Genomic DNA, 15,298 nt, shown 5'->3' on the forward strand with positions numbered 1-15,298 from the left:
TTAGAGCAGTACATTTTGTTTTCAACCTGCAGCATAGCCCACTTTATATGCAAGTCAGGCAGAAAGCTACAAAAAGTAATTTAGCTGTTAACTGACAATCTATATATGCCAGCAAAAATGCACCGTCACTCAAAACCACTATATTTAGTAAGAATATAGCATAAGGAGTTAACAGAGGTCTTTTTTTCCTCTTCACAGAAACTATTTCTGTAGATTCAGTCTGGTGCATGCAAAGTAACACATGCTGAAGGCTTCTGCACAAGTATACCTCTGCTCTTAAAAAAAAAAAAAAAAAAAAAAGGTTTGTATGGCAGTATTTGAGACCTGCTGGATCTGCTGTATGCTTTTGCCTTTAAAACCACACTCGAAAGTTTGCACTTGCTTTTTCTCCACTGTCTGCTTCTAACTGACCACCATACTCTCTTCTTCAGCATTGTCTTTTGTCTTATATGTTTTTTTGAAAGCATGAGCGTCACAAAATTGCCTTTTTTTTTTTTCTTGGTTTTTCCTTAAAATAATAGTTCTTCATCTTCACAGAGTCTCCAGAAATCCATTATAAGCTACTTATTTTCAACACATTCTGTAACAGAGCCTCCGCTCCCAAGACAGACTTCTGGAAAAATAATAATCCTGTATAATACATCTAAATCCCTCCTGATCAGTGGTATATTCCCAAATCATTTTCTCGATTCAGCCAAGTTTCCATTCAGAGGCACAAAAATTTGGAGGGGGAAAGCTGAGCCGTCCAGGTGGCACAGACAGGATTTCATACCATTCCAGCAACTCAGGAGCTCCAGCCTCTCCTTACAGTCCCACCGTTGTCTCTGATGGGGAGAGTTCAGGGGAGGGACACAGACAGAAGCAGAAGAAAGAACTGCAGTGTTTGCCAAGCATCAGATCTCCTTACAGCAGAGCAGAGCCCCAAATATTTCATGAATTGTGAGGACAGGCTCAAATAAAGAGCACCAAGAAGGAAAATGGTGCAGTTAGCACCAAAGCGCACTGTTTTTGTTTATGTTTGCCAGAGCTTTCAACTGTTTATCAGAATGGAAACAGATGGCACAAGGCAAACGCACACACTTTTTCACAGTTTCCTACAAAACGAACAGATGTCTTCATTACATGCTACATGACCGCGTTTAACAAAATGTGACAAGAAGCAGAGGTAGAGAGAAATGGCATCTCCCTTTCCTAACCTGAATTGTCTCTTGGCACAGATTTCAGTTGTGCCTGAGCATGGCACTGAATGCACAAGAGGAGGAAACCGAGGGAGTTTTTCATCTGTACCTGCTCCACCATATCCAGTAAGCATGGAAAACTGGAGCAGGACTTTGTGGTGGTTTCATCTCTAGGAAAACACAGTGACTCCCTGGACTGGCCAAGCTGGAGGCAGGAGTCATCACTATCTCTTCTTTGGTTTGTTTGCAAAGTATGACTGTATTCACCTGGGTGGTGGAGAGCCCCAGCAAAAGCAACCATGTGTTCCTAGTCACCTTCTGGCTCTGCTGAAGATATGTTACTCACAGTCCACCACTGATGGAGCCACAGACAGCCTTTGTCTTTGCTCTTGTTCTGTCAGAGCCTGAACAAGAGCAGAGTAGCAAGAAGATTCAGCAAACATGAATGGCCCAAGATGTTTGGGATTTCTCTATGCAAGTCTGATGCAAGTTGGTAGAGACCAATCAACAAAATATCTCTCGTGAAAACCAAGCCTGGGATGGGTTAAATACTGCCCTGCCTTTCTCTGCTTGTCTTATTGGCTCAGTGTCTTTCTACAGGAGGCAGGATGAGGCCAGCTCCACACCAGAGAGCTGGGCTTTTCAACCTACATTTTTGCTAATAGCTGCTGTAGAAATCAGACAGGCTAACAGCAAATAATTTCCTTTATTTTCAAATCAACTAAAGAAGAAATGGAGAGAAGTATTCAGGTTTGGTGGGTAATGGGCACTTGACGTCCATTCATTCAGGTGTTTTGTAATTAGCTACTATTCTTAGCACAGAATGGATCAGAGACAGCTCAGAGCAAATTTACGGTTGATGGGAAATTTTTACAGCAGAGCAACAGACATTTTAATTCCAAATCATACGTTCCATTTTGTTTCTGCTGAAGGGAACAAAGCTAGCCATTTGAGACAACTCTCCCAGTTAGACCACAGACAAAAATTGCTTACATTTCTGTACTCGTGGACTGTGAGAATAGAGATGGGGGGAGAAAGGGTTATAGCAAAGCACAGCCTTGGACATATTTTTTCCAGCTGGAAGCTCTGAATTGCTTCAATGCAGAACCATACTCGAGCCTCTCAAGGAAAACTTCAGACTCTTCGTAATACAGCCAGAATCCATTTCCAAGTCTGCCTGTCACAACACAGCAGGAGGACAAAGCCATAGCAAATGAGACAGAACAGACTTTGCAAGCAGTCTCTTTTGTCCACAGTATACACAGTTACAAAGGAAGAGAGGCTTAATGACATCCCTTACCAGAACATCTCCAAATAGGTCAACACAGGCAGAACTTTCAGATTTTCACATGCCAGTTCTGATAGCCCAGGGTTTTGTCAGACACCAGCTGTGCCAGTGAGACGAAGTCTCTTCCCAGCAGCATCAGCCTCCCCTGCTCCTTGGGACTGGCTGTCTCTCTACGTCTAGACTCTAAGGGCTCTATAACCCCTGAGAGCAGCTTTATTCAGTCAAGGGTAAGAGCATATAACACGCAGGCAAACCCCCTTTTTGGAAGGTGTTATCTGCCAGCCCAAGCAACAGAGGCCCAGACCCTTCTCCAGCTGGTACCAACTCACTTCAAAGGCACTGAGCTACCTGCAGATTTGCTCATAAAAACACCTGCTGCCAGTTATTTATCAACACCTATTGGCACTGAAGAGGTCCTGCACAGACAGAACAGCATCCCTGAGCTGCAGTCTCCTCACTCACTCACAGACAGGGCTTGTGCCTGCACATTGCAGTGTCCTCCCACAAAGACCCCAACAGCTTCTAAATCCCTGGACTCTGCAGAACAGCCATCTGCTTATTGTTTCTGCACTTTAATTTGTTAGAGGCAAAATTGTCTGCAGTTCTCAAAGGGAAAATAGTCTCCCCTGCAGTCTCAAAGAGAGTTTTATGCAGTGCAGTCCTCTTCTACACACCCATGGTTGGCTGTCCTCTTTGGGATTAGGAGCTCAAGATAACAGAGGCAGCCTTTGCTGCTAGTAAAATTCTTCCATGTAAAATGAAATATGTAAAAAATAGCTAAAAATCTGGAAAACTAACTCAAGTAAATCTTTTGGCTTTCAGATAACTTGTCTTCAATCTAACCAGCTGAGTTTTGTTAGGAAGATGCCAATCAGGTTTCTGTTGCAGAATACCATTCCTAATGCTCAATCCCACATTGATAGGAGGGCAAAGGAGTTTTACCACAGATCGTAGCAGTCACAGAGACAGGACCTCTGGTACCACCAAAAGCAGCAGTAAGAACAGACAGTCTCTGTAAGATGCTTATACTCCCCTGAGGAGAGAAGAAATGTCAGAATGCAGTAGAGCAGGAGTTCCCCCAAGCAGCAAGACAGAAAATGTTTGTTGCATTTTAGGGGAGGAGCACTCTTGCCATTCTTTCGGCCTTCAAATGACTTTAATGACTGGCTTCTCTCAGGGTCTTAGCAGCTCACAGAGTTTTCTCCTCCCTACTTCTCATCTCCACCTCCCATATTTGCTCTGAAGATGTCACCTACAGCTGCTCACAGTGGTGCTGTCCATCTGGAAAACTGTGTGCTAAACCCAAAGTTTCTTGCAGAACTACCATTCTCAGCAAACTGCTTCTCATAAGCCTTATGTTCCTCACCAGCTCTCTCAGCCCTTTCCCAGTGGGCATGGGAAGCCCCTCCAGCGCTAAACAATCATGTAGGACCTAATTAGCAGTGTAAGGCACTCCACAGCAGGGGCTCTCTGAACCAGCTGCTGTGATGTCCTGAGTATTTATTTCCTGAAGGAAAGACTAAAAATACAGGCAATGGTGACACAGAACACTTCTGTACGTGATTCTAAAGTCCAGGGCAGCATTTTCATTTATTACACAAAAAGGCTGAAACCTAAACTAATCCTGTGCAACCCTTAAGATTGTTCATAATGCATGCACCACTGTACAGGAAGTTCAGTTATTTCTACGCCATGCAAGGACTAAAAGCTAAAAGTGAGAGAGGCCTCAAGTGTCTAAATTGAAACTAAAATGGCTAAATCCTGTGTGTTTCTAAAGCTACGATTTGGATGTCCTTTCCACAAGAGGGTCAAATATGGATATAATCATTGAAATTCTCATGTTTTTCAAGTAAAAGCTACTGATTACAATATTCACTATAGAAAAGGGCATCTTGGTTTCAGATTCTCTACAGCCTGAGAGTACATATTCAATTCCTCACTTTACCTTATATGAGTCTCGTTTTCAGTAGGCTTGCATCTTATCCTGTTGGAGCCATCTGTGTCTTAACCATTTTGCCAGAGCTCGTGAGAGTAATAGGCAGGACCAATCCACAGTCAGCTGGCACAAAGAGCTGTCAAAAAGAGGCCCTGACATCATTCACACCATCTGCAAAAAGGCCATCTGATGCTCAGATTATACCTCTGTATCAGTAGGAGCTGTCTTTGGTGTTGTTTTAAAACAATTCAGCTGTATAACTCCACACTCTTATGGCTCTGTTGAAGAAAATGCATGTGAAAAGTTTTTTTTCTTCACCTACTAGTAACAACGTATTCCCCAGTACACAGGAAGGGTCTCTGATATTGGCATCTCATTGGTAGAAAGATCAGAAGGCTAAATATTTTGAATTATTCAGACTATAACACACTCAGAAGAGAGACCATCGCAAGAATCCTCAAGCAATGTTTCTCCTCCCAAAATACCACCCTAAACTCAAATTCTGTCATCCCAAAAGAGGCTATGTTGTATGAATTGTCATCAGACAGAGAACAAGAAGAGAGCATTCACTATTTGCTATTATTCTGCTCAAAGATCACTGCATAATGAAAAGAGAGGCCAAATCAAACAGCAGGTCTTCCATAGACTGAACATTTGCTTACAAAACAGAAAAGGAACTCCTAAGACTATGTTTAACACCATCTGGGGATCCTTCCATACAATATTACCATCAATAATAACAGAAGCCTAGCTACAGATTGTTACACTCTGTGACAGCTAAATATATCAGACCTAATTAGATAACACAGGCCAAAAATCAAAAATCAGCAAACACAAGGGAATGCTACCACAAGGACCAGGAAGACAGAAGGGGGAGAGAGGGGGGGGAACCTGCAAATTAAGAGTAGGGATGAACCTGGCTTGAAATCACCCATCTAAACACCATAATTGAAATTTAGGAAAGGTCAGCTCTAAATAGAGAGCCTGGTTTGAACTGCACAGCTGGGTTCTCTCAGTGACTCAAACCAGAGCTCAGGCTCCAAACACTCGTGAGAGCTAGGAAGAATGCACTGGGGAATTTACCTCAGCTGGTATATATCAGCCTAGCTCCATTGACTTCAATTAGCATGATGTTAAATCTTCAGCATTGACTTCAATGGGATTACAGTGATTTACATCAGCTGAGGAGCTAACATTTCACTTTTAGGCAGACTCTTCTGTAGCATCTTCATTAGCGGAAATTCTATATAAAGAAAAGAAAAGCAGATATACTCTATTCTTAAGGCCCCAGTTACCTACTGTAATGGGTATCTCATAAATGCAAGAGATAGACTAGTAGCCAAATATAATTAGCTCCACTTTCCTGCAGTTCAATCTGTGGTTACAATTACCCTTTCTTTGCTATAAACATCCAGCTAAGAATTGCTGGAGCTATTCCTTCCACTTCCTGCCTCTCCCCCTTATTTAACAGCTCTAAATGCAGGTTTTCATAAAGGAGCCAGGTTCTTGCCCTTTCCTGCACATGCACAGCTGGCAATTACTGCTAGCAGTCAGCCTTCCCACTTCCTAGCTCTCTCTTCCTGTCTGTTTTCCCTAACTCTGTAAACAGAAGGGTAACTCTCATTTCACTGGATATTACACGTGTATCCCAGGTCTGAGTACTCTAAGATGTTTAAATTCAGTAAACTGTGAAGCATGCAACAAGGCACCGTGGTCCTCTCACAGGTTGCATTGCCAGATGTTGCCAGAAAATAAAAGTGCTGGTACCTCCTGGATTCTAGCTGAGCTGCCACCCTGTGCCTGTTAAACACTGAAAATATCATCTCAAACTCCCAAACATGATCCTTTGAGGAATCCAAGCAAAGCATCCATACCTCCTACCTCTGAGTGCCCAGTCTGAGTGCCTTGCTTAGGCTGCTTTGTAGGCAATGAGATGTCAGAGATTATTTAAGACCTAAACTAGGAGTTTACCTCTCTCCATGGAGTATATAACCTGTCTAGGCTTCTAAACAAGGTACCTTTATTAGATGCCTAAAGAGGTCATGAATATTCTCAAAATACCTATATGTCACATTTCCCTCCTGAACCCTTTAATCATATGAATCAGAGAAAGAAAGGAAGTTTGTCTGGTCTGGGGTTCTCTTAAAATGTTAAGACCTTTTGATTTATGCACTTGTGGAACATCAGGTCCCGCTGCTTAGTACCAAAGCTGTGTTTTGGGTGGAATTATGTAAATGACTGACAATGCATTTCCTGGTCAAATTGCAGCAGCTTCAGGATGACTTTAAATGCAAGTATTTGAATGTCTCAGTGAAATGAGTTATACAAAATATCACTATGTTCAACACAATTCTTTCAGCCTGAAATGAAGTATTTCTTTCCAAAGTCATTTTAAATTTAAATTTTGCTACCATTCACTGCAAATCAGAATGTTTAAAGATTCAACTTAAAAAATCAAAAGTCTTAACATTTAATTAAGAAGCGTTCTCTTCTGATTTCTTTTTGGTCTGAAAGTGTAAGAGACCAAACCCAGTGTTGATGGACAAGCCCTTCCAGTTTCCTCAAAATTTCCTTTTCAGTAAATACACAGTTTAAATGAAAAAACATCCAGTTCTGATTTGGGACTCAGGTAAAAACACACACATAGCAGTACTGAAGCACTGTCCTTAAGCAGTGGACAAACACGGCAGGTTCCCAGCCCTTTCAGGACTACTTTGAAGAACAAAGATCCTCTATGACCCAGACGCTCTTCAGAAGAAAGATTGGTTTGATGCACAGAATGTCAAAAATCCTATTTCACCACTATTTTGCAGCCTTTTTATATTCTTCAGTGATCTAAGAACAGAAAAGAAAGTCACATGTAAGCTCTAGAATAAAAACACCTGTTTTACTGGGACTATAACTTGGCTACAGGAAAGATGCAATAATTTCTCCTTGCACACACACTTTACAAGCTAGGATACCTCACATTCTCCTGTTTCCTTGTTTCCTCTTCTATCTTCCTACCCTCAAGGGCCTAATACCCAGCCATGCTTTCTTGGCAAACAACAAGAATCATTCTCTCCATGGAGACAAAGCTCTCCTTTCTGGTAATTAAACAATATTGTCAACTTAATGGAATGTCAAGGACGGATTCAGACTGACTGGGGAAGGAAATCAAAGTGCACACACCGTATAAAAGCTTTGAAAAGTAGTCATCTATAGGAAAAAAAGTCATATTCCCTTGGAAGAAGTTTATTCTTTCCTTGTGTGTATTGTACAGCAGTTTCATTTCACAGTATGGGGGTTAAGATTCTTGCTTCCCCACATTTGGTCATCATCTCCTATACAGTTACTAAGCCCAAGAAAATGCCTTTGTATGTCATGAATTACTCAGAAAACACTGTAACAAAAGTTTTTTATAGATAGCTGAATTCGCTATTACTAGTAAAACGTCACCAAAATCTCAAAGACACACTGCCCACTTTGGTTTTTATTGTTTCATTGTTACTATATATTTATGGATTTCCTCTGCAAGACTCCAGTTTTCAGGACTTTTCCTTCTCCCACCTTCCTCCAACAGCCTCCCCAGCCGTTCCCTCTGGTGTTGCATCATTCCACTTCCTAGTCATGGTTTTCAGAACAAACGTCAACTCCACTGTGTTTCTAAGCCTCAAGATAAAGGAAAAATTGCTGCCACTTCTGCAAAGTTCAGCTTTAGGCATACGATCAAATTCATCTCTTCTGAAGGTGTTTATTGTATACTGAAATAAGATGGGACGCTTTGGTCTTCTTTCAAAAGCCAGTCAGCTGCAAAGCACATCAAGTACTAACAGTCAGCAGGTAGCTCAGGAAAAAAGACTGTGAAATTATTGATAACTTTGTCAGAAACCAGGGCAAGAGGAGGCATGGATGATGGTCAGATAGTTCTCACTTTATTGAAAATCCCAAAGGAAAGTGACTGACAGGAGAGGATGGGGAAGTTCTGGTTAGCTGCTCTGAAATGAGACATTAACCTACAAGAGCAGCTTGAAAGCCATGCAGATTGTATGAAGCAACACCCTTCTAGTTCCTCTTTCCTGTCTTTTGAGCAACTGCATACAAATCACATTTCCAGCTTGATTTCTCACTTAAAAAGGCCTAGATTATACTTTTATTATGCTATTATTAAAATCCCATATTTTTTTCTGGATCTTATCTCCCCTCTGTTGTCTCCTCCTTTCTTAATTTCTTTGTTTCTTCCTCTTTCTCAGTGGTCTCTCTCCAGATTCAAACGTGGTACTCTCCCTGCACCAACCCTCTTTGCTCCCATTGCACTCTGTCCCAGCCAGAGGTGCTGAGGACATCTCCTCCTGTCATCACCAGAGTTTTCCAACAGCCTCACAGCCCCGCAGCTGTACCCTTACCCTTCCACCCCTTGTAATAAACCTTAATTACCTGCTGTGCTTTGTCAGAGAAATAAAGAATCTCCATCATTAGGCAGTTTTGGTTTTTTTCAAATATTAGCTGCATTTTTACTGCTTTAAAGAGAGTTTTACCTTTACATGACAGTTCATGTTGTTCTGTGTTTTTCCATATACAATGACACAAGAAATTAAGACAAAGTCTGTTTTCTAAGGTCACATATTGAACATTTACCTAGGAGCTGGAGAATGGCAATCCAATGAGTTGCATAAAAGCAGTAACAACAACTATATGATTTTGTAAGCATTTTAGACATATCTCTGTTAAGTCAATGTTTTAAAAATCTTGATCATAATCAACATTTGTGGGGAAAAAAAAAAAAAAAAGTCCATTCAAAAATCTTTCCCCTTTATTTAATCTTTGCCTCTGTGTTTCTTATTCAACGTTTTAATGGCCATTTTTCTAATACCACATTCACCTCAAGTGACATTAAGCTGATGTAATAGAACCATTTTAATCAGTAACAATCAATTTTATTACTATGAAAACCTTAGGGACAGAACATTAAATACATACCATGTAATTAGTTTTGATAAAACAAGCTTTCATCTTAGCAAATCAAATATAATGAAAAGGAAATTTAACAGCTATAAAAATCTACAGCATAAAGAAGGTGTGAATATGCATTCCGTATATGCAACGGTATATAATCACATTTCATTTCATCCACACGCATAATCCAAGTGAGGGTAAAGAACATTTCTGGAAAGTCTTAGGACTTTCCTGTAGGAGTGTCCAAACTGTTCTTTTGTGGAGAGCAATCTACTTTATATGCTGTCTATAAAGTACATTAGCAGCTACATCTTAGAAGATAACTGAGATTGCATGGAATCTGCAAAATCTCTTAATGAATGCACTTCTTGATGCAATGAAACCAAGATGAAAAGTGGTACTGAGAAAAGTAGAGTAAATATCCGCTACCTAGCTAGTGATAAAAATAGACTTTCTATCCCTATATTTATTCACAGCGCAATTAATATCTGACATGATTGTGCATCCTCTATGCCACCAAGGCTGGAAGTGTTTACAAACAACTCTTAGTGTGGTGTTGAAAGTGCAGGCTGGGCACATTACAGCCTCCCCCATAGGCACAGACCAATATTTCTCCAGCAACCAGGAATTCCCACTGAGGTCACTAGCAGCATGCAGGCACTTTATTCTGTTTCTTGCAAGGACCACATCCTTGTACAGATCATGATATTCCTCGAGCAGGAACACTTAACAGGACTGAAGGGATTTGGTGATGAATTTTTCTCTTTTTCATTAGCCAGGGGTTGTTTTGTTTGAAATTATTTGGAAAACATAAATAATGTTTCCACACTTACTAATCATCCACTGGGGGCATATTTAAGTTGCTATTCATCAGCGTGGAGTTTTGCCACACAGAGCGTAACAGCAAGCTACAAAAACACTCTCGAAGACACCACCTTCCCAGGCAGGAATCAGCAGAGATTCCCACTCCAGCCTCTGCTCCTGCCCTTGGTTTCTCGGCCAGGTGACCTCCTGCTTCGGGGGGTAATTCTCACTTTATTTTTCAGATAGCCATTAAGATTACTTTGTACTATTCTCCCCCGGGGGAACTGAAGGGCTTCCCCAAAATCCAGAACAAGTGGCTTTTTTTTTTTTTCTCTTCACAGAAAATCAGATTTTCTACTTAGCTTAAAATCTCTTCAAGGAAAATAGATTATTTCAGAAAGTCTTCTAATTTAAAATCAGTTTTCCCAAAGCAGATTTTGATTCAACATTTTCAGGCATTTTAGGAGGTCTGGGGGGAGGGGATTCAAAACCAACAAAGCTTCAAAAATAAAAAAGTCCTGATGCTCTCCTAAGAAAAATTTCTCCACTAAGTTATGCCTATGAAAATTAAAGATATATACTATTTCCTTGGATTTTGCCACAAGAAAACAAAGCATTTTCTGATAAGTTCTAGACAAATATTCAGTCACCACAAGTCTTGCTTCGTCTCTCACCCTTCCCCAGGTAAATCAGGAACCACATCATAGCCAAGAGGCCATGCTGATATCTGATGGAGCCCTCTACATTTAAAAAATAATAATAGTTTGCATAAGTAATCCATCACAGAAACCAAGAAACCTGATGCTGTGGAAACCCCATTGACCCAGAGCTGGGGAAATCCACACAAGATTTGGGAATGACTCCTGAATTTGGCTGTGTCGGGCTTAAGGAGATGGGGTTTCTTGAGTCTCCAGCCCTGGGCATGCCATCATGCACATCACGGAATGACAGAAGAGCCTTGATCTCCATGTCGTGGGTGTGGGATGGGAGTTGGGGCCCAAGTGGACCCATCTCTGTTGTAGAGCTGGGACAGCAAAAGCAGGAGCAGAGCTGGCTCTAGCCCAGCCACAGATCCTGAGACACAAGCAGCTGCTACCAGCAGCAGGACTGACAAGATCATCTATTTCTCTGAGAAGCTGCAGCATCTGGGGAACATATTTCATTTCAGAAACACTGTGCATTGATGTGTCTGAAACAGACTTTTCTTAGGATTGCTCGTTCATGTGAAGTATTGAGGAAGGATTGCTTTCGTCTGGGGAAAAAAAAAAAAAAAGTTTTCCACCACCTGGAAACACTGGGGTTTTAGCTGTCTCTATTTGCAATAGTCTATGTCTGAGATAGGAAAAGAGTCAGGCCAAGAATCCCCCAGGATCAACCTGACCTGTCCATTCAATTTTGCTTATTATCCTTTCAGCCGAGGCTGCTCAGAGCCCTGCATAGGCCTCATCAGCTCCAGCAAGTGGGAAGTACAGGCACGTACAGCCTTATGCTTCTCTGAACTGAGGTGGCTCGTGCACATGGATAAAATTCTCCCAAGTCATTGCAAGTCTCACAAGCTGAAGATAAGTGTTTGAAAGAAACATTTAACACTCTAACCTGAATCCTTAATTCAAGGTGACCTTGGAATTTTTATTAATGCTTTGATCACCTCCATGTCTATGAAATGACATGATTCGATTACCATGTGTTACATCCTTGCATTTACTTATACCTCAGAGGGCCTAATTTGTGCCTCTGATGTATTTCTGAAGTGATTTCTATGGAAAGATAGTTTTTAAATTCCTTTAAGTGTTTAAATTGTATTATTAATTCAACATACTACTTTTGCTCCATTGTTCTTTTTTTTCTCCTGCTGTTGGAATACGTGAGAGGAAATTTAAGTTGATGAGATATTAGAAATGCATCACCTCTGTACATCACAGAAGGAAACATTTTGCTTCCATTCTTGTCCGTGTAGAGATAGGTGCTTAAATTCCTGCACAGATGGATACTTCGAGATGAAAATCTGTGATCCACCATTGTCAGTAGCAAAATTTTTACTGATTTAAATAAGGTAGAATTAAGCCTAGAGAGCGACAACAAGGCATCTCTGTTCAGCACGTTGGTCCCTCCTGTTATCTGTGCAACACATGGAGGTTGTTGATATCTTAATATGAATAAAATATTCATTGACATGTTTTATGTGTGTCTGCATGTGCACTGCAGCTGGATGTAGAAGTCATCATTCCAAAATCTTAACCCTTTTGTCTGATCACAAATTACAAGCCAAGGCAGTGATTTTCATCACTTTTATTCTATTTTCTTTAAGCATGCAATATATCCATTTAGGAATGCAAACTGTATTTTGTAACTTGCTCACAAATAGTCTCTTCATGTCTGCCTTGATTCAAGAAAGAACTTAAATACGTCCACAGAAGGAGCTGCACAACATTTTTACTATTTCTTTGCCCACTAACTGGTGTCAGCATGAGCCTCAGACTTTGAGAAACAGAGCTGCCTCACTGGTGGTTAATGACTCCACATGGAAATCTTTTCCAAGAACTCATCTAGTCTCCCTTTAAGTTCATACAAACTTTCAGCTTCTACATCACCCTGCAACAAGGAATTCCACAGCTTCATTTCATGTTACATGAAAAAACATTGACTTGCTTTAAACCTTCCAACCCAAAGGGGATAAGAACTGATAAAACAGTTTTAGTAAATATCTAAGACTCTTGAATGGATATCAATATTCTTTTTCCACTAGAGAAGAAGAAATAATACATTATCAAGCAACGGTCAAATACAACGGCCAGCTCCTTACTCTGTTTCTTTCTACACTCTGCATTACAAGGAAATTTCAAAAAAGGCCACAGCATCATTTGTAGTACAAACATTCTCATGTATAATTATTTACTGCATATTTGCTACAATTCCTGCTTTCTGCAAAAATTATGGAGGGATAAAACCTCTCTTGCTCAGCTGTTCACAAATAAGCCAATAAGCCAGGCTGCAATTGCATACACTAGAAAATCAATCATTGAAACTTCAGTTGTTTTAGCTCATTTGGAAAGACATACACAAATATATTGGTGTGGTGTTTGCTTAATTCCAATATCGGTTCACGTGCCTGTATACATTTCCATGTCAAGATACAGTAATTAGATCTATAAAATACAAACAGCTCACATTTTTACACCTTTCTCCCTCCCCTCCTCCCCAGTGCTCCTATATTAGTAACTAGAAAGAGCAACATGAGGCAACGGGGGAAGGGAAGGCGTAAAAAATGGCTGATAGCCACAAAACCTTCTTAGGGAAAACTTACTAAGCGGCTCAGTGTACCAAGGTGACCTGACAGTCTTCTCTTTAATTACCCGTACTTGATGTGACATGTCACAGCACAGCTGTGGTGGCACTGCAATGCACATCTGGCTCCAGAAAACACCACCTTAAAAAAGCAGTTTTCACAATATGTTACCTCCCTCTGAAAACAGGAACCAAAGGAACAATGGTTGTGTCTTTGTCCTGTGCAGGACAGAGAGGTGCAAAGGGGGAGGCTAATACCAACACAGCAACTTTGTTTTGGGGGCTCTGGGTGAGCCTAAGACACTCCTGATAACTGAAATGCTTGGGATTTCAAGTTAGCCATGTTTGTTTTTAAAAGGTCTTCAAAGAAATCAGGATGAATTCCCTTCTGCTGATGAGAATCCAGTGTCATTCATTTTCCCTTAAAACAAGGACACTCTGCCGGACAGGAGGGAACAGGTATAAGTTTGTCCAAAACCCTAGAACGTGTGCATGTGTGCATCTGTGTGTACATGTGTAGACAAGAGAATTATTAGTGGAAAACAGCTCTTGCTTTTTAAAGGAAGTCTGGCTTGTGAACCCCTCCACCAGGAATCAATATGCAAATGGCAATACAGATGTTACCTAAGGTGCAAGCAAGATCAAAGTGGTGCTTGCAAAGTTCGACTTCAATTCTTGGCAAAGGTGCTGATGGTGAAGAGGGATTAAAAATAAGTAGGGCACAATAGCTCCAGCATGAAACTCCACTCCTTGCAGGTAACACAGCAACCTACACAGAGACTGCTGAAATGCTGAAACCAGCTAGACTGGCAGGTCTGATAGGGAAATGGAGTCCATCACACTTGAACTTCGAACAGGGTCAGGTAGCACACTGATCTGCATGCCAGGGGCTGGGAAGGTAAAAGGAGAGCAGAAGATCCGATACCAGGGAATTCATACCTGGCTTGCTGCCAGCAGAAGGGTCAGAGGCAGAGAAGGGCACAGTGAAGGAGAGGGAAAGCATTTTGCAGCAGGAAAATGCATTACTCAGGTTGTTTCAGTGCTCTGAAGGATGTCATTCAAGCTACTTTAATATCTGCAGAGTACAAAAACATGCGTTACCAGTGATTTTAGTTATCCTGCCTGTTTAGCTTTAGTTAAGGTTTCATTGCTTGCTATTTAGTAAGTCTTTCTGGTCTGAATCACCAGTGCTTTTATCATAGACCAGATAGCTACACACAAACTCTCTCAAAGAAGAGCTATACCATCCACTTTTGCTAGAAGATCATTTGCATCTCTCCAGACTCTTAGCCAAAAATGCAGATGGAGGCATTCCCACCAGTAAAAGTATCCCAAATACAGCTTCTCTTGGTGAACTCTGAGGTCTGAGAATGAGGCAAGTTTGGAGGAAGAGATAGAGAAGGAGGGAGGGAGGGAGGGAGGGAGGGAGGGAGGGAGGGAGGGAGGGAGGGAGGGAAGGATACAGATACACACAGATGTAGCTGGAAAAGACTCCACAGAAAGAGCAAAGGCGGCTCTTCTTTAGGTCAGAGACAGAAGCAAAATCTTCAAGTTAAAGAGATTCTGAGAACAAATGTTCTGAGATTCACTTAATTGTGGGAATCACCTTGTCACCCACTCTCTGATAAATGCATGCCAGTACTCATTGCTGCCTGAATGACAAGCTAAATTAAAAGGCCTAAGGTGAGAAAAATTTAGAGAGTATTAAAAGAAAGATACTAGACTATTCTCCTTTTATTGGAGGTCTCTTACACCAAAATGCCCCCAGCAGCTCTTACAGTGAATACGGATCAGGCCCATTGTCTTTTAAACAAAGTGTCAGAAAATAAATGTATATTGCACCTTTTACATTTTTTCTCTCATTGTTCATAT

At 41.0% G+C, this 15,298-nt stretch overlaps 2 long non-coding RNA genes across 2 annotated transcripts in view; both read right to left on the reverse strand.

The window, feature by feature from the left end:
* Positions 1-15,298, reverse strand: part of LOC311438152 — a 120,474-nt gene that overhangs the window by 45,616 nt on the left and 59,560 nt on the right. The window lies entirely within an intron of this gene.
* LOC311438153 lies at positions 1,866-2,737 on the reverse strand. Its single transcript, XR_014693946.1, has 2 exons — positions 2,479-2,737; positions 1,866-2,355 (listed from the first exon to the last, which is right to left on the reverse strand). It is a non-coding gene; the product is annotated as an uncharacterized lncRNA (long non-coding RNA).

This window comes from Aythya ferina, assembly GCF_964211825.1.
Source record: "Aythya ferina genome assembly, chromosome: 5".
NCBI classification, from domain to species: Eukaryota; Metazoa; Chordata; class Aves; order Anseriformes; family Anatidae; genus Aythya; species Aythya ferina.